This window comes from Natator depressus, chromosome 3 (genome assembly GCF_965152275.1).
Source record: "Natator depressus isolate rNatDep1 chromosome 3, rNatDep2.hap1, whole genome shotgun sequence".
NCBI lineage: Eukaryota > Metazoa > Chordata > Testudines > Cheloniidae > Natator > Natator depressus.
The window spans coordinates 92,248,454-92,276,357 of NC_134236.1; the positions used below are offsets into that span (position 1 = coordinate 92,248,454).

Sequence of the window (27,904 nt, forward strand, 5' to 3'; positions counted from 1 at the left end):
AGAGGGGAAGGGTTCCCCCAGATCCTGGCATACATACAGAAGGAGAGAATATGAGGTTGATAGCCACCTCCCCTAATCCCCCCTCATTTCCTCTCCCACCTCCTCTCCCCGTTCCTCTAGTCCTTTTGCTGGTGGAGCTTATGTTGTTAGGGGATGCAGTTTAACTATACTGGCAAAACACCTCCTTTTGCTGGTATATGCTGCGTCTCCACAAGGAGGCTTTGCTGGTTTCTGATTTGTTTAAATTAACAAATACATATAGTGATTAGAATTAGATTTAGCATCACTTTGGTTTTAAAAACATAGATCCATCCTCTACAGAACCTAAATAAAACAATTAAGAGGAATTGAGTGACTTATGTCCTGAATTAGATTAACAAGTGAGGAAAGATGGGCCAGGTGGGATGCACAGAACTTTTGCCAAAACAGTATGAATACCTACTGGGATTCAAATCCTATAATGTCTCAGTTCTTCTCTATTGCCTTACCTTTTGTGTTTGCACCCGCCCTTTTAATACTTATATAAGATTACCAACAAATCCGTTTATCTCTATATTAAAAGCCCCAATATTTTGCTCTCCGACAACAACATGTAATAAAAATATATAATTTATATCACAGATTATTGTAAGGTATCTTATAAATACAAAAATATTTTACAATTTTCTATTCTATTATGCCTGGGGAAAACATGCTTTTGTCTTTTTAGTTAATATTTAGATTTAGAAACATCTAGTTTTCCTTTACAGGTTTATTTGCACATATTCCGAAACACCTTCTCTCTCTCTCTCTTTTTTTTTTTTTTTTTACACTTTAGCTTTTCTCAGACTGTTCGATGTAGTTCTTTATCATTTCTAGGGGTGATGTAACTCATCAGTCATTAATTTAGGGTTCTGGGCCACATACAATATTTTACTGGATTTCTTTAAAATTTAAAGTTGTGTGAAATTCCTGAGTTTTTAATACTTGCTTTTAGAATAACAACAACATCCATGTAATGTAGTTTACCCTAAATTACTGGTATGTACTCTCAATCTTAACTCCATTTTAACCTAGTTTTTGTCTGGGAATATTTGTATATGCAGTTGGGGTCCAACCCAGCTTAGAGAAAGCCTTGCTAAACCAAATACATTCTTAAGTTATTTTTAAAAATGCTAAGCACATCAACCCAGTGAATAACCTCTGGAGGAGTATTACATCCAAGGAGCCACACTGCTCTGCACTCTGGCCCCTAGCACTTTGAAGGCAATATTTAGACATGCATGGAAAAGGTCATTGCTGCTATAGCACAGAACATGGGAAGAAGAGGAAAGACAAAAGATTTGTGACCACGATAGGCTGTAAAAAAAAAAAATCACGTCTGAACTTTCATCAGCACTCACTATGAAGGTTTGACAACAGGTAGAATATGTACTCAGTCGCCTGAGATCCTTAACCAGCAGCATCTTGAAAACTGTAAAATAGGACATCAGATGAGTCCAGAGCAGTGATGAAAGCATAAGCTAAATGACTAAAAACATGTCTTAAAGCAGTCTTTTTGTGCTGCACAATGAGTGAAACAAACCTAATCATAGCTAAGGTTAAGATTCTGTCACGGGTATTTTTAGTAAAAGTAAGGGACAGTTCGTGGGCAATAAACAAAAATTCATGGAACCCTACGACCTGACGCTGACTTTTACTAAAAATATCTTGGTGGGGACAGGACACAAAGACGGTGCTGCCAGCGCTTGCAGCGGCTCCAGCCCCACCAATGCTCCTATGGCAGGGGCTGACTACTGCTGCCCCAGCCCCAGAGGGGCTGAACCAACCCCAGGCGCTGCTCCAGAGGCCACAGACTGCTGCCCGGAGCTGACCACTGGTTAGCTGTTCAGCGGCTTCAGGGCTAGCCGCCGGTCAGTTGTTTGTCAGCCCCAGGGCTGACAACTGCTCCAGCTCTACCCCAGAAGTCAGAGAGGTCCTGGAAAGTCACGGAATCCATGACCTCCATGACTCTGTGGCAGAATCATAGCTCTTTACTCAACAGTTCAGCTAAAATGGACACACATTCATAAAATTGTCATTCCTGAAGTTCTGAGATTTGTGGTATGTAAAGTACCACAGACATATACAGCCCTCCCACACGAAGGAAGGGATGCATTGCAACTATCACCCCTTTCCTTTCCTTTCCTTTCCTTTCTTTTCCTTTCCAGGACTCTTAGGCACGGGTGTCCAAATAGATAAAAAAAAAATCTGAATGACAGCAGGGAGGATTGTGTATGCATAGTAATTTGAACAGATTTATTTCACTGCCTGCTAGGACTTGTGTGTCTATGAGTTACCTTCACTTATACTATGCTCAGCAATAGATTATTTTAATCAAATAATTTAAATTAAAAAGGAAATCCCCCTTTACTGATCAAGGAAGCACAGTGGACAACAAACAAATATGAAGTAATGAACAGCAATAGAGCCTAAATACAAATATTTGAGTAGCAATCTCTTTACTCCACTTGTGGGTAAAGAGAGCTTTTGAATCGCTGCAATGTTAGCACAGAAATTGAGTGGGTATAGGTTATATGAGAAGGACTACTAGGTGTGGGGGGACAGAGCACGCCATCACTCCCCAATCCAGTTCAAATGCTATGTCCCAGCTCTTTCACCGCTTAAGTAATCTTTAAGGCAACTGGTCAACAATTTTTGAATACAATCTTTTTTTCGTCAGATAATGCCAATTCGTCCAAGCCAAACCTTTTAGTAGGAAAGGGTTGGATACATTTTTCGGCTTGAAAAGAATTCAAAAAAAGTTTAGAAATGGTTGAAACACTTTGTACTGACATTTTCAAAACAAAAAATTCTAGTTTTCCTGTTCAAAATGGTTTTTATTTGAACATTTAATGATTGCACCAAAAATTTTAAAATATAAAATGGTCAAAATCAAAATGAAAAGTTTCAATTGACTTGAAATTATTTTTTTTCCTGAGATTTTTACTTTCATCTCAATTTGGTACAGGACAATTTTTCAGTATTATGAAATTTTCATGCAACAGGAAAAGTATTTTCCACTCCGTTCTAATCTTTACATTATTCAGGGTGCAGGGCAGGTTGCTTCTGGGATGTACAATGTCAGGGTAACTAGAGACTGGACTCCTACGTACAAAGATACCAAGGAGAAGTCAGCAGCATGCAAGTTCTGTTGATACCTCCTGCTTCCTGATACCTAATAACACAACACACTCACTACTGCAGTGTATAAATAGATGTATTCTTTCCCTCCCATTTGTCACACCACTGATAACAGAAAACTGGGACTCTTGCTAACCTGTAACCTCCCCTCCCCAGCCACCATGCTGTAAATGTAATGGAAACACTGGCAGTCATTAGTCGTCACAATGACCAAGACTTTGTCAATAGTCTACCAAATGAGCCCATGACTTTGTCAATAGTCTACCAAATGAGCCCACCTGAAAACAGTTTGTTTTCCTGCTTTCATTGGAATTAGCACAAATGTCGGAGCACATAAATACTTGCTTCTCTTGTTCCTGTAAGTGCCATTCCTTTGTGGAAATACAACTGGCAGTGGCAGCTTCCTTCCACCTATTCCAACTGAACTTTTGTTATAGGACATTTCAGCCACAAATCCACAGACCCTAGCTATTTAGGCTTTTTAGTAGAGCACCACACAGTTACTAAACAACCATGGGACGCAAAAACATGGATCACAGTTGGGATACACAAAAGTTGTTCTTCACAATTCACTTTGTTGTTGCAATCATGGGTGCAGGCAGACGTGCTACAGAGTATAATTCTTAAGTTCCTGGAGGCATTTCCTATGAAGACTAGCAGATTTTCATTATTTTTCACTCATCCTTTTCAATAACCCACTACTAGACATCTATATCTAATTGTACCTGCAGTATTATACAAAGACCTTGAAAGACTATGAGTTTTCTGTGGGTATAGGTGGCAGAATAATAGATCAAATATCCCATGTACATGTTTCAGTTTCTAGTTCCTCACCTGTGACTGTAATATAAAGCCGTCCGCACTTAACCTTCCATCTTCCTCTGTAAGAAGACACATATGCCAAAGTAAGAAGATCCTGCAAGGCTGCAAATAGATTGTCATTATTAATGAATGTACAACTCTAGCTCCTTCATGCCATGGGAGGAGGAATATCTCATAGGAATTGTAAAACTACCCTGAAGGCAGAATTGTTGATTTCAAGTATTTCCAAGTTCAGAATGTCAAAGTGATGCATTGCAAATTAACTTGAGGTTCTTGGACATGCAAATAAATACCTTTGCATTCATTGGCCTCATTCCATTTCCAGGCCTGGCTACTTGACAGTCTTAACACTCTAATTTTTCTCTTAATGGTACATTTATTTGAGCCCTGAGTTAGCTATTATGTGTCATTATCTTGGCCAGTTGTTGGTTCACAGATAACGATAAGAGACAAGAAGAGGTGCCAGATTCTTCATTGCCCTGCACCACATACAGTCATTACACCAAGATATAGTGAAAACAAAATGGATGTAAAACTATCACAGAATAACTTACCTCCACTTTGCACATATTTTGCACCAGCATAAAATGACTACACAAGGTGCACGGAGGCAATGGAAAATCTGTCCTGAGGCCTGTAGCCACGGCTAGGGGTATATCTGGTCCCCTGCTGTGGTACAGCCCCTATTTGTCCCTCCTCAGGTGCTCCAGGACCCACTTTAGAACCAGTGGGCCCTAGATTCTTTGTGCTCCTGGGTCTGATGGCACGCATCAGCTCTTAGGACTTACTGGTTGCTGGAGCTAAACTGGATTCTCAGTGCATGGTGCCTCCAGTCAGTGGCTGAGTGAATAAATTCATATACAGTCCCTATGACTTCTAGTTCATTTTGAATAAAACAGGCTCAAACACTAACCATGTTTAAAAGGGAACAAACACTTTATCAGGGAAAAGTAAGTAGCAAAATTAGAATTTGAGGGGAAAGGGAATGGCAAGGAGAACACAGTGTTGCCAGCTCTTGTAATTTTTCCAAAAGTGACATGAATTTCAATGGGGCTTGCTCAATAACACAAGAAGATCCAGGTCTCTAGTGAACTTGAACCCTCTGTTTTGATGCCTGCTCCACTTGCCCACCTCCTGAGGCAGAATAACTAATCAGCGCTGCTGCAGACAGAGCTTTCTCCCCCTCCTACTCTCCATCGCAACCCAAAACCATTCTCACAGGAAGGGTGAGGGGAGGAGGTTGCTAAAGAGCCCGGCTGCTCAGGGCAGCTCTGCCTGCTCCTCCTCTCCTGTGAACAATGGAAGACAGGTCAATGACTCTGCTCCCACCCTGCAGCACACATCATGGAAAAGGGAAGAGCAGATGAGGAGCCACTGGAGATGTCCCCCACAGCCTGAAAAGGGGAGGGAGTGCCTCACTTCAGCCTGCAGGATCTGGGAGAGGGGGTGAAGAATCCCAGGAGAAGCAGAAGTGAGGCTTGGGGAGAGCTGATTTGGGGCGTAGCTGGGGGGCAGAGCTGATGGTGGCAGAATGAGTGGGGGGGGGTCTGAACTCAGGGGGTGGGCATTGAGGTGGTTGAGACTCTGGTAACTTCCAAAAGATTGGAAGTCCTCAGTCTATTGGTTAGAATGCTCCTTTTAGTGTAAGCCCATAGTCCAGAAATCAGAGCAGGAAAGAAAGACAAAATGGAGATGCTTCCAGGGTCTTTTATATCTTCACCCATGTGGAGGGGATGCTTTCAATCTTAGTTTGTGGAAAATTACAGGCACAAGTTGGAGTCCAGGGTCACATGAGCCAGTCACATGCTCTTGCATGCTTTGATGACTCAGGAGTAGCCATTACCCAAATTCTAGCTAAGGCATCCACAGAAAGGCTCACCGGGCGAGGACAAACTTCTTCTGTGGCCTATTGTGTTCTTTAATGGGCCATCAACTTGAATAGTTCATTCACAATGTGCTGGCCAGACTGGATGTAAATTACCTTGTGGGTGTTACCCTAGGAGCAAACACATTTGAAATAATGGAACATAGTTAATATTCATGACTTTAGATACAAAGATGAGGCATCTGTGAAGCATTTGATGTCTTTCATTGCATCAAAAATGTGCTGAACTGGAGCTGATGTCCAAATGTGCTTTAAATCATTGAGCTCTCTTTCATGCTCTGACATCCATGCCCATTTTGTGATCTTGTGGAGGAGATGTCTTAAGTGAATTGTGTGAGCTGTGTAATTAGGTATGAATTTGTGGATGTAATTCTACATGCCTTGCAGCCTTTGAATTTCATAGTTATCTTCAGGTCTCTGCATATTCAGTATTGCTTGGATCTTTGATTCATCAGGCAGGATTTCCTTAGAAGTCAGTCTCTCTCCAAGTACATTATTTCTGTTTGAAATTGACATTTGGCCTTATTCAATTTAAGGTTATTAGCTTTTGCAATTTCTAGTACTCTCCTCAGTAGTTTCTTATGCTCAATGGCAGTGCTGCCCCAAATTACCATGTCATCAAGGAATGCTTTCACACCTGCTGGACTCTCTAGCATCTGGCTAACTGTATGGTGGTATAGTTCTGGAGCTGAACGTGTTCTGAAAAGCAGTCTTAAGAAGTTGTATGTGCCAAATGGTGTGTTGAAAGTGCATATCTTGAAGCTTTCAGTTCTTAAGATCCAAGGGTTTGGGTCTGTGTTCACCTATGCAAATTGGTGAGGATTTTTATCAAGCCTTCCCCAGGAAAGGGGGTGTAAGATTTGAGGATCCAGGTGGATCTGCCAAAATCCCACCAATGCATCTAATTTGCTGAAGAATTTGGTGTCTGCTTTCTTAGACAGATAGTTCGCTTCTTGTGGGTAGGTGGAAGTGTTCTCTTTTTACGTTTTTATTCAGCCCTTTAGGGTCCACATACAGTCATAGTCCTCCTTTTTTCTCTACACTTATTAAGGAGTGAATGAAATCTGTTGGTTCTTCTATTCTCCAAATGATACAGATTCTCATAACTAGTAGGGGAGTTATGTGCAGTAGCTCAAGCCCTGTAGTAGCCATTGCACCATTACCTTTCTCAGTGGGTCTTCCAGCATCCTGTGTCTTCCACTCTTGGTATGATGTAGTATTTCACTGATGAGCAGACTGTAAAGATAAAACTGCATCAAGAGTGTACAGGAAGTATGGTGTCGCTACACATCCTGGAGGACTTACTCTGTAGCACACCTGCCACCAGCTCCCTTCCCTCACTGCCTGTCTGGGCTCAGTTCACATAATTGTGCTGTCCCGGCTCTTTACAGGCTACCCTGGGGTCTAAAGTCGGTTGCCTGGCTTGTCACTCCTGGCTCAGACCCCCACCAACTATTTATGTCTCAGACACCCAGTATTGCCAACCTCAAGCATTCAAAAATCATGAGTCAGGCCTATAAACCTCACGAGACTGCCTTAAAATTATGACACTGTTTTAAAATAATAATTACAAGTTCTTTTTATTTGCCTTCTGGTTTCTGAACTTTTCAGGTCCACATGCATCACATTTTTAAGCTTTTCTCTGCAACCATGAAGGCCAGAAACTTCCTTTAAAAAAAATGAAAGCTGAGATTCTTATGTGATCTCTTGATTCCAGCAGCTGGGGCTTTAAGAAAATCACCAATATAGTGAGACCCATGATAAAATTGTGAGAGTTGGCAATACATCTTCCACACTTGCTACCACAGGTGGTGAGTTTGGTGACATGGGATAAAAATGCTTGAGCCCTGTCTTCTACTGTGTTAATTTCTCAGGTGGTTAAAAATACTTGACCTTTTCTGATCTTGGTCTATACTACATCTTTCACTGTCGCTCATAGGTGCTAGAATTAGTAGTGCTTGGGGTGTGGCAGCACCCCATGGCTTGAAGAGGGTTCTATCCTATACAGGGTTTACAGAGTGGTTCAATGGCTCTCAGCACCCCTACTACACAAATTGTTCCAGCACCCTTGCTGTCTCTTGCACCAGTGATAAATTATGAGTTGACATTTTTACCATTGGAAATACTGCCAGAATACTAAAGGAATAAAGAACTGGACATTTATCAAGTGAGACATGCTTTCTCCAAAGCCCAGCACCAGTAAATACTATCAGGTTTCATCAAGGCACAATCTGGAAGAGCATCATTTTTCATCCTGTCTCAGGGAGACCTCTTCTAAAACCTCTTCTTTTTTAGACTACCAGTTTACGTGCTCACATTTAAGCACCCACTCAGGTGGTGTGCTCAGATGAGTGCAGGCTGTCACAGTGCAGGGTAGCTGCACTCTTATTCTCCCTCTATGGTCCCTTGAGGGCACCTGTCATAAATATAAAGGGAAGGGTAAACACCTTTAAATCCCTCCTGGACAAAGGAAAAATCCTTTCACCTGTAAAGGGTTAAGAAGCTAGGATAACCTTGCTGGCACCTGACCAAAATGACCAATGAGGAGACAAAATACTTTCAAAAGCTGGAGGGAGGGAGAAACAAAGTCTCTCTCTGTCTGTGTGATGCTTTTGCCGGGAACAGGACAGGAATGGAGTCTTAGAACTTAGTAAGTAATCTAGCTAGATATGTGTTAGATTCTGTTTGTTTAAATGCCTGAGAAAATAAGCTGTGCTGAATTGAATGGATATTCCTGTTTTTGTGTCTTTTTGTAACTTAAGGTTTTGCCTAGAGGGATTCTCTATGTTTTGAATCTGATTACCCTGTAAGGTATTTACCATCCTGATTTTACAGAGGTGAGTCTTTTACTTTTTCTTCTATTAAAATTCTTCTTTTAAGAACCTGATTGCTTTTTCATTGTTCTTAAGATCCAAGGGTTTGGGTCTGTGTTCACCTATGCAAATTGGTGAGGATTTTTATCAAGCCTTCCCCAGGAAAGGGGGTGTAAGGTTTGAGGAGGATTTTGGGGGGAAAGACATTTCCAAGCGGGCTCTTTCCCGGTTATGTATCTGTTAGACGCTTGATGGTGGCAGTGATAAAGTACAAGGGCAAAAGGTAAAATAGTTTGTACCTTGGGGAAGTTTTAACCTAAGCTGGTAAAAATAAGCTTAGGGGGTTTTCATGCAGGTCCCCACATCTGTACCCTAGAGTTCAGAATGCGGAAGGAACCTTGACAGCACCCACTCTAGGCACCCAGCTCCTCAGCCATCACAGCATGTCGTGTCTGTCCCTCCTGACTGTGGGTTTTCTAGGCTGCAGAGTTCCTTTTCTACACTGTGATATCCCCAGCAAGTTGGATGGTCTAAATAGGCCAGTGTTTGAACTTTGCTTTCTCTCCAAAGAATAGCTGTAATTGCCAGCAGTCATAAGTTACCACAAGAAAAAACACTACAAGTTTTTATATGCCTGAGGAAAGCTTACCAGTGCTCACCCGTCAATCTTCTGAGGCCTCAGTAGGCTAAAGTCTTTCCAACACCTCTTGGACTGAAGGTCCTGTCCATTTGCTGGATCAGAATGAAGAGCCTGACTCAGTTTAAATTCAGCTATTTAACCAAAAGTCCTTTCTTAGTCCATTGGTCTCTGGAGAGTCCAGTTTGAACCAATATATATGAGCCTCTCCAAGTGGTGGTATCTGTCTGGAGGTGTTACAACCTGAGTGTGTTTTCCTAATCATGCTCCATTATTCTTAGTTCCTGGAGAGCTGTAGTCCCCCTACCCATGGAATTACATACCCTGGCCCACAATGATACCTCAACTTAATACAGTAAGATCTCCCAAAGATATTGCAGGAAATTGCCATAGCTGTGTCCCAGACATTCCTGTTTGCCTTTTTGGCTAGGTTTTCTGCCAATACTGGCAATGGGCGTAGCCACTTGTAGCACCTCTCTTATTCAGGAATAGGTTTTTAACCTGATTCATCCCAGGATTTTATGCATCCTGTCACATCATCTGTTTAAAACAGATGTGGATAATCTTCCATAGCACACTTTGCTGCCTTTAATCTTCACACCATCATTTTTCATGAAACCATCCTTTACTTTTGACAGTTTTTAGAGGTTAAGTATACTTCCTTATCTGGGATTCTGCTTGCCTTCATTATTTCTGCTAGCTGTGTTAATAACGTCCTAAACGAGAGTGCTCTGACGTTTTGGAGCAGCCAGCTCTTGCATTAACGTACCAGGCAAGGACATATAAATGCCCTGTTTTACCAGACTTCTTTTTGCTGCTAGCTGTGCAGTAGTCAGCTAAAGGGCATGACAGGAGAAAAATTTACATACAGTGCTCAATGTCGCTTTGCCAGAGACTATTCCTGCAAATGATTGCCACCCTCTCTAAGGGAGCTGTCATTGCTTATCACGCATCTGGGATGAGATGTCCATTTAGTTTTTAACAACTCTGTTCTACATGTTTCTATTTGCTATGTAATCATCTCATGATCTATAGCTTTTTAATATATTTCTGTTTACTCTTGATATGGTAAACCTAGCCTTGCTTTTGCTTTGTTCAAAATATAAATTGATCTTTAGGGGTTTGCTGCCACCTGCAGTTGAAACCTTATGTTAACCCAGGTTTACATTACCAATTAAAATACTACAACCTAGTATTTGAAAGAAACTTTCAAATTCCAAATAAGCTATTGAGTAAGTTGATCCAAAGGTATCTTATTATGTCTCACATATTGTGTTCTCATTCTAATAGAATGAGGAGGCCAAATTGGTCGCATGACAAGAGACAATTTCTTCCATTCCTAAAATACTGCTGCACATCTAACCCAAATATGCATTAGCCAAAATTATCACCATTTGATGGCTTTTCAGTTATCTATATGAAATGAGTTGATGCTTTGAGTCCAGTTTCTAGTGGATAAGTGTCCATACAACAAAAACCACCACCCAATTAGCACCCTTGTTTGCAGTCTCAGCAGGGTTCATTTCAACAGGGTCCATGTATAGAGGGGACCTCCTATCTACAGCCCTTCCCTTCCTTCATGGAAGTGGAATCAGACATCTTACAGCATAGCCCTTCTCCCTCCCTGCATCCATAAAGCAGTCCCTATGACCACAGGAATCTGTATGGGGAAATGCATGTAATGGCACACCCTCCAAGCTCTTCAGGGAATCCACTTAAAAGCTAGTATAGCCCTTTACTGCATTATCATTTATTCATAAGCCCGCTGTGGAACCTTATTCATCTTAAGTGTGTTTGGGAGTCAGAGGCAGCCACATATGTAGTATTTCCTGGCACTGAGGCTGTGATGTCATTTTCTTCACCTCAGGATCCCTCCCATGGGTTTCCCCAGTGAAGTATACAATCTGAATGCATCCTAGTATACAACTGGGAGACATTAATATCTGTCTGTGCCAGGATGACATAGATTTTTGCAATAATCATCCTCGCATAGATAATTGTAATGAGACTACACCTACAATATTGAATAACTTCTGGGCACTTTAGTACCAGAAAGAGGTAGATAGGACACTCAAACCAGATCAACCGCAATCACAGCTTAACCTTTTTTTTATTATTTTCAACCTATCACTATATGCGAAGGACAATACAGCAGGACAGACTTCATAGTGCACAGAATTCAAAAATCTTGGAAATAAATGTAGACTTCAGTCTTGCATTCAAATACCTTAATATGTTATGAGGTTCTATAAGGCAACCCCTTCATGGAAAAAAAGATAAAACAGAGAAGAACATAAGGGATGTGAGTACATTTAATTAAATTGCAATGGTATAAAGGTCTTTTAGTGGCCAGACATTGTTGCACCTTTTCAAGTAGTTCCTGTTAATTAATGTTAATTTCTCTACCAGTGTCATGATAATGAGCTCTTTAAGACAGTCTGCACGGGAAAGAAACATCTGTTTTCATAATCTTAAAATGCCCCTTTTGAACTCTAGAAGGGGAGTTAAAACCCATTTCTCAATGTTGGCTGGGAGCATCAACTCATCTAACACAACACATTCACAAGTTAATTTGTGGATTTAAAGACTTATTAATATAACAAGCTTTTTTGTGGCCCTATTTTTTCCCTGGAAGCTTTGACTGAATGAATAAAGTACTATGGGCCTGATCTTCAGCTGATTTACAAAAGTGGAGTACCTGGCCCCCTTTTTTAAAAAATATATTTCTTATACACTTCATTCATTTAGAAATATACCAGTCACATATATGTTCCTTCCAACAACAGTTTGTTTTCTTCTTATTACTGTTTATGCTCTTTTGCCCAATTAGGAGTACCTAAAGTATCAAGTGTAATAGAAGAACAACATCACAATCATCAGCATGAAGTGTACCAATTTACTTTAGTTTAATCACTATGTAAATTGCTAGCTTGTTTTTGCAATGTTACAAAAGCAATGTCATAATTTTTTGTGACAAATGAAAAATGTTACTTATTCAGATGTTGCAGAGATGAAACAAGAGTGATTTTATTTTATCAACTCATCTTTTTCAAAGAAGGCTTAGCACAGCAATCTAAAAGTTTACATAATGGGAAATAGTCTTCAGTGTTCTTTAAAAGCAAAAAAGCAAAGTGTTATTGTTTATTATGTGATCCCATCACTAATGGCAAGTACATTCAATAATACACAAGAATTTCTGCTACCAAGACAGCCCTTTCTGTAAAACTACATGAAAAACTTACTGTAAAATTTGAGTAGACTATTTTTAATAGTCAAGACGTTCAGTACAAGCTATTTCCCCCCAATATCCTTCTTTCAATAAATAGTGAATAGTGTATTTTGAATCCTTTAATTTAACAGGCAAATGTTTCATCCCTTTGCTTGGGAAACTGGGATGTTTGGAAAACAGAGCATGAGAGCCTCTTTGGTCTCACAGCTCATGTCTCCACTACAATAAAAAACCTGCAACAACTGAGTCTCAGAGCCTAGGTCAATAAACACGGACTTGTGGGACTTGGGCTGCGGGTCTAAAAATCGCAATGTAAATGTTCAAGCTCAGGCTGGAGCCTGGGCTCTGAGACCCTCCCCATTCACTGGGTCTCAAAGCCTGGATCCAGCCTGAGCCCGAACATCTACACTGCAACCTTTAGCCCTGCAGCCTGAGTCAGTTGACCTGGACCAGCCATGGCTGTGCCACGGGTCTTATTACAGTGTAGGTGTATCCAAAGGGTTTATAGCACTCAAAGAGTACTGTGAATGGCAGGGGCCAACAGATACTGACATCTGGAATTTTGAGGCAAGTGGCAGCAACTTTATTAATTCCTTAACAGGATAACTTCTCAGGGCAACAGTGAAAAGGGGAAGGCTATCAATGCTCTCTGTCACCTGCCTTCCCCATTTTTGATAGTTAAATCCTGAGCATCACAGACTCAGGACTTAGCAGCTGCTCAAAATTTGGGCCCTATCTGAACCTCCATTACTCCTAAGGACTATGGTGGCCTGCAACCCAGAACAGCTTACTTCTAGGGAACCCCTCTGGCCTCATAGGATGCAGTGGTATCAACTCTGAAAATTCCTTAGTGAGTCACATGAGTTTGGCTGGGGCTGGAGCCAGTCTCACGATGATGGAAATAGCTCTAGCCCTTAAGAGAATTTCAGCCCCACCTTGGGGAAATCTCCCCCTGATTGGCTGCTCCTTCCTACTTCCACCTTCCGGGGAAGAGCAGACAACAAGAGCGGCTGCAGGAAGAATGCACAGCTCTCCTCTCTCCCCTCAAGAACCCAAAGGACTTTTTATTGGGAGAGAGAGCAGCTGACACCATTCACAGAGAAGGGCAGATGATGGGAAAAGGAGGGAGCACCCCAGCAGCTCAGGGTGGCTCCACCTTTCCCTCCTATGAGCAATGTGTCATTCTGCTGTCTGCTCCTCCTCCCTCCCTGTCCATCCTTGCAACACCAGGACTGGGAAGGAGGAGAGGTATGAAGAACACCTGGAACTGCCCCCAAGCCTGAAATGGGGAGAGGGGACCCTGTTGCAGTCCCTCAAGCCTGGGATAGGGAATGAAGAACCCGTTAATAGCAGAAGGAAAGATCAGGTGGGGAGGGTGGGGATAGGCAGATTATCAGTTCTGCCATCCCTAAATGCCCACATAGAGGCTGGGGAGGTGCATAATTAATTCCTGGGATGAGGGATGGGCGAAATACACAGTGGAATATAAGGTGGATGGAAAGCTGACTAGATCATCGGGCTCAACGGGTAGTGATCAATGGCTCCATGTCTAGTTGGCAGCCAGTATCAAGCGGAGTGCCCAAAGGGTCGGTCCTGGGGCCGGTTTTGTTCAATATCTTCATAAATGATCTGGAGGATGGCGTGGATTGCACTCTCAGCAAGTTTGCAGATGACACTAAACTGGGAGGAGTGGTAGATACACTCAAGGGTAGGGATAGGATACAGAGGGACCTAGATAAATTAAAGGGTTGGGCCAAAAGAAATCTGATGAGGTTCAACAAGGACAAGTGCAGAGTTCTGCACTTAGGACGGAAGAATCCCATGCACTGCTACAGGCTGGGGACTGACTGGCTAAGCAGCAGTTCTGCAGAAAAGGACCTAGGGGTTACAGTGAACAGGAAGCTGGATATGAGTCAACAATGTGCCCTTGTTACCAAGAAGGCTCAAGGCATTTTGGGCTGTATAAGTAGGAGCATTGGCAGCAGATCGAGGGACGTGATCATTCCCCTCTATTCGGCATTGGTGAGGCCTCATCTGGAGTACCGTGTCCAGTTTTGGGCCCCACATTACAAGAAGGATGTGGAAAAATTGGAAAGAGTCCAGCGCAGGGCAACAAAAATGATTAGGGGGCTGGATCACATGACTTATGAGGAGAGGCTGAGGGAACTGGGATTATTTAGTCTGTGGAAGAGAAGAATGAAGGGGGGATTTGACAGCTGCTTTCAACTACCTGAAAGGAGGTTCCAAAGAGGATGGATAGATCTAGACTGTTCTCAGTGGTTCTAGATGACAGAACGAGGAGTAATGGTATCAAGTTGCGGGGGGGGGGGGAGGTTTAGGTTGGGTATTAGGAATCACCTTTTTCACTAGGAGGGTGGTGAAACACTGGAATGGGTTACCCAGGGAGGTGGTGGAATCTCCTTCCTTAGAAGTTTTTAAGGTCAAGCTTGACAAAGCCCTGGCTGGGATGATTTAGTTGGGGATTGGTCCTGCTTTGACCAGGGGGTTGGAGTAGATGACCTTCTGAGGTCCCTTCCAACCCTGATATTCTATGATTCTATGAATTAGAATTTTGGGGTTTGGATTGAATCTTAAAGCTTTGCACCATCAGGCAGCCAGCAAGAACCCTGGAAGAGGGCCAAAATCACTTTATTCAATAAATGTGGGAGAGTTATCCATACACACACACACACACACACGGGATGACCAGGGAGTTCAAAAATCCAAGAGACAGACCAAAACCATAATATAATCTTTTAAAAAACATCTTTCGGGGTCTGACTCATGATTTTTGAGCTTCTCAGTTTGGCAATACTCAGAACAGCATAGGCTTGCCCACAAATCCAATCCTTTCTCCCTAGAAAGGTGTGTTGAGGCCAAATTCACAGGGAAAGGGCTATCCCAAACCATCTGACTTTTACAGTTTTTGGGAGAACCAATCACCAGACCAATGTCTACACCCCTAAAAATTGATGAGAGTAAAGTCAAACTCTGCTGCCAGGATCTACTACCCAAAGTTGTGATCATGTGAAAAAAACAATATATCAATAAAACAAACAAAACCTGTGCTGATTGGTCAAATTGTACCACACAAACAGACCATGTAAGTCCTTAAGTTACCTGTGCCAACAAACTGCAAAAGTCCTCATAGTCCTTAGGATACCTATGGAAGTCTCCAACTGTAACCACAATGTTCTGTGAAACCAAAACACAACCTGCAAACCAAACAAATGGCAAATTCATTATTACATTCCACCAATAACCATCCAGCCAGGTGGAGGACATCGCAGATCAGGAAGGGGCCCTCTTCTGTACTGAGTGCTAACAACAACTGCCCTGTGCCCTGGCAGCCAACCCAAGAACCTGTTACATGGGTGACGACTTAGAGGTGCTGCCTCACAAACCAGCTGTTGCAAGAGGGCATTCCAATGGATGTGGCACTTCTCTCCAGGACCTGGAGCACAATCTCATGCTGGATGGTAAGGCCAATGTGCCTTATATTGAAGGGAAAATTAGACTTTACTATCTTTCAAAACAGGACTGTGAACTACAGAGCAGTTAGCTGAGAAGCTGCAGCAAATCACCTCTATTCTCAGATGTGCCCAGACTCTGCAAGGAGATTAAGAAAGGTCATTAATATTAAAGATTGTGAATTCCCCCAAGGATGTTTGATGTTCTGACTCACTGAAAAAAGAAATGTGTTTTATCAACAGAACGATTTGCAGCCATGATCTTTCCACAGCCCCTACAGCTGTCATGGCCTCCTGACATGAGAAGTCACATAGTGAATGGGTGAAAGGTATATCCTCATTCAGCCTCAGGGAAAGGCATCTGTTGCCATTAATCTGGATTAATCTTCAGATAAAGAATTACTCTGGTTGTTTTTGTCAGGAGGCAGATAGGGCTGTCTGCAGAGATCCCTTCATCTGAGGGGCAGATGGAATCTGAAGTAGAAAAATCACTTAACAGTCCAGTCCCCTCTGTGCAGTCCAGGCCTCTATAAGCGTACCAGCCTGCTAATGAGCTATTAAGGCCTGGGGTGTGTTTTCCTGAATCTAAATGAGAAAGTAAAACCAAAACATGCCTTGACTCTTTCAGCCAAAGCTGAAAATCAAATCTCTTTTGAGCATGTTACTGTAAAACCTGAAATCCTGGTAAGCTGCCTTCTTTAACACACCCAATCATTTAGTCTGTGTTTAAGCATGGTTTCATTAAGCAAAGAATCTGCACTTAATTCTGGGTATTTTATATGTTGAGAGTTTCTCTATGTTTGACCATACCTTTCTCTACAATATGCTCTACAACACTCATTGACTTGATTGTCGAGATGACTTTGAGGTTCCATGAAGGAATATCTCAGTTTTCTTATTTTTTAAATGCAATTTTTAGTCCTTTTCCCCTGTGAAGATAGCCTTGAAAACATACACTGGTAGAAACTGAAATAAATAAATAGTAGGGTTAAAAGGAACAGGCAGCTGACCTCCACTTCTGCAGTCACAGAATCATAAAAATGTAGGGCTGGAAGGGACATCGAGAGATTCTGTAGTCCAACTTCCTGCACTGAGCTAGGACCAAGTATACCCAGACCATCCTTGATATGCATTTGTCCATCCTGTTCTTAAAAATTCCAATGACAGGCACTCCATAACTTCCCTTGGGAGTATATTCCAATACATAATTATCCTTATAGTTTGAAAGTTTTTCCTAATATCTAATCTAAATGTCCCTTGCTGCAGGCAGATTGAGCCAATTACTTTTTCCTTCAGGGGAAATGGAGAACAATTGATCATTGTGCCTCTTTATGACAGCCCTCAACATATTTGAAGACTAGTCTCAGATTCTCCTCCAGTACTCTTTTCTCAAGACTTAACATGCCCTTTTTAAACATTTCCTCATTGGTCAGGTTCTCTCAAACTTATCATTTTTGTTGCTCTCCTCTGGACTGTTCCCAATTTGTCCACATCTTTCTTAAGGTGAGGCACTCAAAGTTGGACCGAATACTCCAGCTAAGGCCTCAACAGTGCAAAGTAGAGCAGGACAATTACCTCCCATGTCTTACATATGACACTCCTGTTAATAAACCCCAGAATGATATTAGCCTTTTTTCATACAGGCATCACTCACATTGTTGGTTCATAAATAATAGGTGATCCACTATAACCCCCCAGATCCTTTCCAGCAGTGCTACTGCCCAGCCAGTTATTCCCCATTTTGTATTTGTGCATTTGATTTTTGCTTCTTAGGTGTCATACCTTGCACTTGTCGTTATTGAATTTCATCTTGTTGATTTTACACCAATTTTCCACTTTATCAAGGTCCTTTTAAATTTGAATCCTGTCCTCCAAAGTGTTTGCAACCATGCCCAGTTTGGTGTCATCTGCAGATTTTATAAGCATACTCTCCAGTCTGTTACCCAAGCCATTAATGAAAATGTTAAATAGTACCCGATCCAGGAAAGACCCCTGTGAACTCCCACTAGATATGTCCTCCCAGTTTGACAGCAAAAGAGAGTGATACATACTAAAAGTTATGCATTTACCTTTTAATATTGTCTAGACCACATGTCCCTAGTTTGCTTATGAGAATGCTATGTGGTACTGTGTCCAAAAAAATCAAGAGCACCTGGATGTATCATGACTACTGGTTCCCCTCATCCATTAGGCCAATAAATCTGTCAGAGAAGGAAATTAGGTTTGTTTTACATGATTTGTTCTTGACAAATCCATTGTGTCTATTACTTATTACTCTATTAACTTCTAGGTGCTTACAAAGTGAAATGTAATAATTTGTCCCAGTATCTTTCCAGGTGTCAAAGTTAGGTTGACTGGTTTATAATTCCCCAGATCTTCTTTATTCCCCTTTTTAAAGATAAGTACATTGGCCTTTCTCCAGTCTTCAGGGACCTCACCAATCCTCCATGAGTTTTTGGAGATAATTACTAATGGTTCTGAGACTTTCAGCTAGTTCCTTAAGGAAACTTAGTGTTAATTTTGTCAGGTCCTGCTAACTTAAATACATCTAACTTATCTAAATATTCTTTAACCTGTTCTTTCCCTATTATGGCTTGTGGTCTTTTCCATTTTGTGTTAAGCACTTTTGTCTGGTCTACACTGCCACTTTACAGCACTGCAACTTTCTCACTCAGGGGTGTGAAAAAACACCCCCCTGAGCATTGCAAGTTTCAGTGCTGTAAAGTGGCAGTGTAGACAGAGCACCACATCTGGTAGCCATGCACCCAGCACTGGTAGCTACTCCCCTCATGGGGGTGGTTTTTTTTACAGTGCCGGGAGAGCTCTCTCCCGGTGCTGGTGCCGACGACGACACAGCCACGTTAAGGCGCTGCTGAGACAGCACTTTAACGTTGCTGGAGAAGACACACCCTTGGTCACAACTACCCTTTCTAATGAAGACTGAAGCAAAATAGACATTAAAAACCTTTGCCTGCTTGATGTCATCTCCTTCCCCACAAATCAAGGCGCCTATACTTCCCTTTGTCTTTTACTTGCTCCTAATGTATTTAAAGAAACTCTTCACGTTGCGTTTCACGTCCCTGGCTAGGTTTAACTCATTTTGTACCCTAGTCTTTCTGATTTTGTCCCTCCATGCTTGTGCTATTCATCTTTAGCTATTTACCCAGGTTTCCACTATTTGTGGGATTTCTTTTTGATTTTCAGATCATTAAAGGACTCCTGATAGAGTCATATTGGCCTCTTTCTATTCCTCCCATCTGTCCCTTCACACCATGATATTTTGCAGTTGTTTCTTTAATGTTCTTTCCTTGAGAAACAGCTCTCCTGGACATCTTTTTCCTCTAGATTTTCTTCTTATGGGACCTAACCTACCAGTTCTCAGAGTTTTTCAGGTGCCAGCGAGGTCATCCTAGCTTCTTAACCCTTTACAGGTGAGAGAATTTTTCCTCTGGCCAGGAGGGATTTTAAAGGGGTTTACCCTTCCCTTTATATTTATGACACGTCCCCCAAATCTCAGCTAGGGTGAAACGATGGCTGGGATTTCTTCCTGGAGCTCCAGGAAAAACAGAGTTAATAAGACACATGCACCTCTAAATATACTACCAAGTACATAAAGACTAACAATATTTTCCACATCTCAAGGACAATTTTAACCAGTTGATTCTGGGAAACTTTCATGGGAGAGTGCATCAGCCACTTTGTTAGAAGCTCCGGGGATGTGTTGGATGTCGAAATCAAAATCTTGGAGAGCTAAACTCCACCGAATAAGTTTTTTGTTATTTCCCGTGGTGGTATGAAGCCACTGTAGTGCAGCATGGTCGGTTTGCAGGTGGAAATGCCGTCCCCAAACATATGGGTGTACCTTTTCCAGAGCGTAGACATTGGCGTAACATTCTTTTTCACTGACTGACCAATTGCTTTCCCTCTCAGACAGTTTTTTGCTGAGAAACACTACAGGAAGGAATTCTTGATCTGGTCCTTCCTGCATTAAAACTGCTCCCACACCATGCTCAGATGCATCTGTGGTTACTAGGAACAGTTTGTCAAAGTCTGGGGCCTTTAGTACAGGATCAGACATGAGTGTCACTTTAAGCTGGTTAAAGGCCTTCTGACACTCTTTGGTCCACTGAACAGCATTTGGCTGTTTCTTTTTGGTTAGGTCTGTCAGTGGGGCAGCAGTTTGGCTGTATTGTGGTACAAATCGCCTGTAATAACCGGCCAAGCCTAAGAAGGATTGAACCTGTTTCTTTGACCTTGGGACAGGCCACTTTTGGATAGCATCCACTTTGGCCTGTAGGGGGTTGATAGTTCCTTGACCCACCTGGTGTCCAAGGTAAGTCACTCTGTTTAGGCCTATTTGACACTTCTTAGCCTTAACAGTTAGTCCTGCCTCCCTTATGCGCTCGAAGACTTCGTAGATGTTCCAGGTGTTCTGCCCAGGAATCCGAAAATATGGCCACATCGTCAAGGTAGGCGACTGCATAATCTCCTAATCCCACTAGGAGACCATCTACAAGTCTTTGGAAGGTGGCAGGTGCATTTCGCAGCCCAAAAGGGAGTACATTAAATTCATACAGCCCGACATGTGTCGTGAAGGCTGACCTTTCCTTGGCGGATTCATCTAGCGGTACCTGCCAGTACCCCTTGGTTAAGTCCAAGGTAGAGATGAACTGGGCCCGTCCCAGTTTCTCTAATGGTTCATCTGTGCGTGGCATTGGATAGTTGTCTGGGCGAGTTACAGCATTTAGCTTACAGTAGTCCACGCAAAAACATATCTCCCCATCTGGTTTGGGAAACTAGAACCACTGGGGATGCCCATGCACTTCCAGAGGGGCGGATTACACCCATCTGTAACATATCCTGGATCTCCCGTTCTATAGCAGTTTTAGCTTGAGGAGACACCCGGTAAGGTTGGACTCTAATTGGGTGAGCATTACCTGTGTCAATGGAGTGGTATGCCTGTTCAGTTAGTCCTGGGGTGTCTGAGAACGTCAGCGCGTAGCTAGTGCACAGCTCCTGGATCTGCTGTCGCTGCATATGCCCAAGGGTCATGGAGAGGTTCACCTCTTCCACACCACCAGCACTTTTCCCTTCATAGTGGGCACCTTCAGGCCACTCAGCATCATCTCCTCCCTGGGCTGTAAACTGACAAACCTTTAATTCTCTGGAATAAAAGGGCTTTAGAGAATTAATATGGTACACCTTAGGCTTTCGGTTGGAGGTGGGGAATGCTATGAGATCATTAACAGCTCCCAGGCGCTCCTGGACCATGAATGGCCCTTCCCATGATGCTTCCATTTTATGGGCCTGGAGTGCCTTTAAGACCATGACCTGGTCTCCTTCTTTGAAGGAACGCTCTCTGGCATGTTTATCATAGCAGGCTTTTTGCTCTTTTTGAGCATCCTGTAAGTTTTCTTTAGTAAAGGCTAAAGAGGTTCGGAGGGTGTTTTGTAGGTTGGTTACAAAGTTCAGATGTAGAAGGTGAAAATCCCTCCCATTGTTGCTTCACCAACTGTAATGGCCCCTTAACCTCGCGGCCATATACAAGTTCAAATAGGGAAAACCCTAAACTGGGATGTGGTACAGCTCTGTAGGCAAAGAGCAACTGCTGCAACACTAGGTCCCAATCATTGGAGTGCTCATTTACGAATTTACGTATCATGGCCCCCAAAGTTCCATTAAACTTCTCCACCATGCCATTTGTTTGATGGTGGTAAGGAGTGGCAACCAAGGGATTTATCCCATGAGCTTCCCAAAGGTTTTCCATAGTTCCTGCCAGGAAATTAGTCCCTGCATCTGTGAGGATGTCGGAGGGTCAACCTACCCTGGCAAAAATGTCTGCTAGTGCCTGGCACACACTTTTAGCCCTGGTGTTGCTTAGAGCTACTGCTTCCAGCCATCAGGTGGCAAAATCCATGAAAGTCAGTATGTACTGCTTTCCTCTGGGTGTCTTTTTCGGAAAAGGACCCAGAATATCCACAGCTACTCGCTGAAATGGAACTTCAATGATGGGGAGTGGCTGGAGAGGGGCTTTGACCTGGTCTTGGGGTTTTCCCCACTCTTTGGCATACTTCACAAGACCGGACATAGGTAGAAACATCCTTGCCCATTCCCTCCCGGTGGAATGACCCCCCCCAAACGGTCTTTGGTTCTGTTCACCCCAGCATGGCCACTAGGATGATCATGGGCCAAGCTCAAGAGCTTGACCCAGTACTTAGTTGGAACTACCAACTGTCTCTGAGGATGCCAGTCTTCCTTGTGTCCACCAGAAAGAGTTTCCTTGTATAAAAGTCCTCTTTCCACAACAAACCTAGATCGATTAGAAGAGCTGAGAGGAGGTGGGTTGCTCCATGCCGCCGTCCAAGCTCTCTGGAGGCTTTCATCTGCTTTCTGTTCAGTCTGGAACTGTTCCCTTGGTGCTGGAGACATCAGTTCCTCGTTGGATTGTGTACCTATGCTTGGTCCCTCTGGAAGCGATGTAGGGGATGGGGCTGTTTCCGTTGACTGTGAACCGCTCTCCGCTGGGGCACTATGTTGGGGTTCAGGCTCCAGCTGAGCCTCTTGTGTAGGGTTATGGGCTGCTGTTGGTTCAGGTTAGGTGGGGCCCTCTGGTGTTGTGGTTGCAAGTACTGGATTCAGTGCTGGCAATGGGTCTGGTGCTGGTTGTTCCACCAGAGCCAGTTCTGGGACTGGCTCTGTCTGGGTCTCTGGGACTGGATCCACTACTGCTGTTGCAGACATTGGCCTGGGGTCCGGGTCCAGGTCCATCACCTCTGACCGGGTCCTGGTAGAAGTTTCCGGAACAGAGCTAGGCGTGACTGCTTGTTTAGCCTGGCTGCGGGTGACCGTTCCCACCCTCTTGGCCCGCTTCACATGATTGGCCAAGTCTTCCCCCAACAGCATGGGGATGGGATAATCATCATAGACTGCAAAAGTCCACGTTCCTGACCAGCCCTTGTACTGGACAGGCAACTTGGTTGTCGGCAAATTGAAAGAGTTGGACTTGAAGGGTTGAATTGTCACTTGGATCTCTGGGTTGATTAAATTGGGGTCCACTAAGGAAGCATGAATAGCTGACACTTGTGCTCCGATGTCCCTCCACACGGTGATCTTCTTTCCGCCCACACTCACAGTTTCCCTCCGCTCCAAGGGTATCAGGGAGGTATCTGGGCTTGAGGACCTCTGGGGTGATTCCGGTGCGATGAACTAATCTGTTGGGGTTCTTGAGGCAGTTGGCCTTTACATGCCCCGGCTCGTTACATTTAAAACATCGTCCCGCTGACGGGTCACTGGGGCGAGGTGGGTTGCTGGAGAACGGTGTGGCGGGACGATAAGGTGGCTTGAGGGTTCCTTGGGGGGTAGGTGGGGCCTTGGGCGGCCCCCGGTAATAGGGTGTGGTCTGGGGTTGTCCCTTCTGGTATCTGCTCCAACTGCAACCAGTTTTTTTTTTCTCTCTGCCACCTCCACCCATTTGGCTCCAATCTCCCCTGCCTCGATTAGTTTTGGGATTCCCATCTAGGATGTATCTTTCTATTTCCTCAGGAACACCCTCTAAGAACTGTTCCATTTGCATTAGGAAGGGCAAATCTGTTGGAGATTTAACACTTGCTCCTGATATCCAGGCATCCCAATGTTTCACAATGTGGTAGGCATGTCGGGTAAATGACACGTCTGGTTTCCACCGTAGGGCTCTGAACCGCTGACAGGAATGCCTGGGTGTTAGCCCCATTCTGACTCTCGCCTTGGTTTTAAACAGTTCATACTCGTTCATTTGTGCCTTAGGCATTTCAGCCGCCACCTCAGCGAAGGGTCCACTGAGCTGCGGCCTCAGCTCTACCATGTATTGGTCTGTAGAGATGCTGTACCCAAGGCAGGTCCTTTCGAAGTTTTCTAAGGCGGCCTCGGTATCATTGCCTGCCTTGTAGGTGGGGAACTTTCTGGGATGGGAAGTGGTACCTGGTGAAGGATTGCTAGGGTTTGTTGGTATATTCTGCTGAGCCCTTGCCTTCTCCATCTCCACTTCATGCTTCCTCTGTTTTTCCTTCTCCTCCAGTTCTTTGGCCCTTGCCTCCAGTTCTTTTTCCTTTGCCTCCATAGCTCTCCTGTGAGCAGCCGCTTGGTGTTGTTCTGCCTCTTTCGCTGCCTCCCGCTGCTTGTAGGGCTTTTTTGGCTTCTTTCACTGCCTCCAGTTTGGCTAATTCCAATTTGTGTAGTGCCTTGGTGTCTGTCATCTTTACCTCTCTGTTTTTAACTAACTTTACACCCGAGGGTTAGAAATAAAATAAACAAATCTTGGCTTGTACATTTTGCTGTGCTGTAATAGGATACCTATATTCTCTGATAGTGATTGTCAGCCTACAGAAAAACAAAAACAAAACAAAACCCCAACAACAACAACAAAAATTCAAAAAACCCCCCAAAATCCTAACACCTTTGTCTCCAGGCAAATAGGCAGAAAACCCCTCTAGTTACTTTTAGGTAAAAAAACTTCAGGTCTGTGAAGACTTGTGAATTTCCCTGCACGAGGTTAACTACTCTGCCTTTAGGTAGAGATAACTGCAATTCATAAAAGATAATTCCCTTTTCTCTCTGCTCTGGCCGAAAAGGAAAGCAAAAAGACTTCCAGCTGTTTCCAGTTGGAGACCTGCTTTCTAGCAGCCCAAAGGATTTTTAAAAATTCCTTTTAAAATCTGTTTTTCTGGTTCAAAAAAGAAACTCTCAAATTGATCTCAAAATGATTTCAAGTTAATCCCACTGCTCTGCCACCATGTCAAGGTTCCTTCCCCACTCTGAACTCCAGGGTACAGATGTGGGGACCTGCATGAAAACCTCCTAAGCTTACTTTTACCAGCTTAGGTTAAAACTTCCCCAACGTACAAGCTATTTAACCCTTTGCCCTTGGACTTCCACTGCCATCACCAAACATTTATCTGGGTTTATTTTTATTAGGAAAGTGTTGTTTGGAAACGTCTTTCCCCCCCAAATCCTCCCAACCCTTGCACCCCACTTCCTGGGGAAGGTTTGATAAAAATCCTCACCAATTTGCATAGGTGACCACAGACCCAAACCCTTGGATCTTAAGAACAATGAAAAAAGCATTCAGTTCTTGAAAAGAAGAATTTTAATAGAAACAACAGTAAAAAAGAAGTAACAATAAAAAGAATCACCTCTGTAAAATCAGGATGGTAAATACCTTACAGGTTTCAGAGTAACAGCCGTGTTAGTCTGTATTCGCAAAAAGAAAAGGAGTACTTGTGGCACCTTAGAGACTAACCAATTTATTTGAGCATGAGCTTTCGTGAGCTACAGCTCACTTCACGAAAGCTCATGCTCAAATAAATTGGTTAGTCTCTAAGGTGCCACAAGTACTCCTTTTCTTTTTGCAAATACCTTACGGGGTCATTAGATTCAAAACAGAGAATCCCTCTAGGCAAAACCTTAAATTACAAAAAGACACACAGACAGGAATATCCATTCTATTCAGCACAGCTTACACTCTCAGCCATTTAAAGAAATCATAATCTAATGCATATCTAGCTAGATTACTTACTAAATTCTAAGACTCCATTCCTGTTCTGTCTCCGGCAAAAGCATCACACAGACAGACCCTTTTGTTTTTCCCTCCCCCCAGCTCTTGAAAGTATCTTGTCTCCTCATTGGTCACTTTGGTCAGGTGCCAGTGAGGTCATCCTAGCTTCTTAACCCTTTACAGGTGAGAGGATTTTTCCTCTGGCCAGGAGGGATTTTAAAGGGGTTTACCCTTCCCTTTATATTTATGACTGAGCCCTACTAATCTCCTCCCACTGCTGATCTGCTCAAGGTCATACCTGGCAGTATCATTAGTGACCATGAAGATGAGCAGCATAGAGTAAGGTCAGCATAGAGTAGGGGGAATGACCCTCAGCAGTGTTTCCATAATGTCTTGGATGTGGGGTCAAATCAGGCAGCACATCTCTCAGGACACTGTGTCAGGTTGGTGAATGGATGTCTCCATCCCCCTTAGAAGGGAACGCCTGATCCCCACCACCCTATGCCTCCACCTACTGGGTATGGTGCCCAATGGCCTCCCATCCTTGGGTGAAAGTGGCTTCTCTTCCTCAGCCATTGTGGTCTGCTCCTCTTCTCATGTTGCCAGTACCGCATACCGGTTCTTGACTGTGATGGATAGGGGACCTGGGTGGGGGTGGAGCACTGTCTACTGCCTGAGGTAGCCAGCCCCTAGTCTTCTCCCCATAGAGCAGCCAGTTTTCCTTCCTCCTCTGATGCTTCTGTACTCTTCTCTAGTTGGCTAGCATCCCCCATCCCAGATGTCTCCATGTGCATCCTGTCTATGGTGTCCTCATGCTCCAAGTTGCTACAGTGACAAGCAGGGCTGGTGCAACCACTAGGCGAACTAGGTGGCCACCTAGAGTGCCAAGATTTAGGGGCTCCAAAAAACGGTGCCCTCCAATTTTTTTTTTTTTTTACACCATTGCTTAGGGGCAGGTACCTGTCAGTCTCCAGCGTTCGGGCCGCTCCAGGGCCAGCAGCCTCTTGACCTCGGAGCCTCCCCTGCTTACCTGGGGGTCACTTCTCCTCTCAGGCTCCCCGGCCGCTGCCGCCACGGCCACCCGGGAGGACACGGGTGGGGGGCGCCACTGCGGAGGAGAGGCAAGGGATCGGGCTCAGCTGGGGCCCCACACCTGCCGGCTGAGAGCAGCAGGAACCGGGCGCTGCCTGGGGGGAGCGGGGTGGCCTGAGCCCAGGGTGGCAGCATCCTCCGCAGCAGCAGGAGCAGATGGGGAGCGTAGGCACCCTGGGCTTGTGCCACCCGGCTCTCCCCCGTGTGGTGCCTGGTTCCTGCTGCTCTTGGCTGGCAGGTGCGGGGCCCCAGCCAAGCCCGGCCCCTTGTGTCTCCTCTGCAGTGGCCCTCCCCACCCACGTCCTCCTGGGCGGCAGTGGCCGGGGAGCCTGAGAGGAGGTATGGCCCCCGGACAAGCGGGGGAGACGAAGAGGCTGCTGGCCCTGGTGCAGCCTGAGCCTTGGAGACTGACAGGTACCTGCTCCTGCCCCACCCTGGCACCGCCTGCCCCCCAGCCCAGTGAGTGTTACCTGCCCCACCAGCCTCAGTGCCCTGCCCCATACTGTCAGCCATCCCAAGCTCACTGTGACACCAGCACCCCTTGGCAAAGGGCCTCCGATCTTCAGAAACAGCTGTCATCACAGGCCTGACTAACTCACTGCACCCCACCTGTGTCTTACAGGGCACTTACTCACGAAGAGGAACGTGGAAGGGATCTACACAAGGCTGGTAACTTGTCAAAAGTGAGAATCTTTGTGAGATATGTGCATGGGTAATATTGAAGGAATAATGTATTTACCTTAAAAGTCTGCTTTTCAGACTTGGAGTGGAAATTAGTCATCAGGGGATAATGGCCCTCTGGGGCAAGGGGGATTTGGCACCCTGCCTAACCTGGCTGGTGATGCAATGCAAGGCTCAGTTGTTTAGCTTTGCACAATAGTAAGGCTTTGAATGGGACACCATCAGAGGCAATGGCAAACAACTGAAACGCCTTAAAGTTAAAAAAGAAACATTAGAACAGCAGTTACCCATTCTGACAGGCTGTTTATAATGCTAAGTTTACTAGTTTTCAGAGGTTGTTGGGGGGGAGGGAAAGGGGGCGGGGCGCAAGGTGGAAGTTTCACCTAGACCGCAAAATATCCTTGCACTGGCCCTGGTGACAAGCCACCTCCTGCTGCAGTGCTCTTACCTGCTCCTTGAAGGACTCCAACAACAGACATCTCTCACATCAGGTGGATCCCTCTGCCTGGCTTTCTTGGGATCCAGTCTTTAAGTCTTGACATGCAGGCTACACTCCCAGCTTAAAAAAGCTTTAAAATTCCTAA

At 44.1% G+C, this 27,904-nt stretch overlaps 1 long non-coding RNA gene across 1 annotated transcript in view; it reads right to left on the bottom strand.

Moving 5' to 3' along the window:
• Positions 1–4,027: 4,027 nt before the first annotated feature.
• Positions 4,028–27,904, bottom strand: part of LOC141983972 (uncharacterized) — a 50,306-nt gene continuing 26,429 nt past the window's right edge. The window contains exons 3-5 of the long non-coding RNA XR_012638592.1: positions 15,669–15,763; positions 7,033–7,105; positions 4,028–4,086 (exon numbers count right to left, since the gene is read on the bottom strand). This is a non-coding gene — a long non-coding RNA (uncharacterized LOC141983972). The remainder of the gene's footprint in view (positions 4,087–7,032; positions 7,106–15,668; positions 15,764–27,904) is intronic.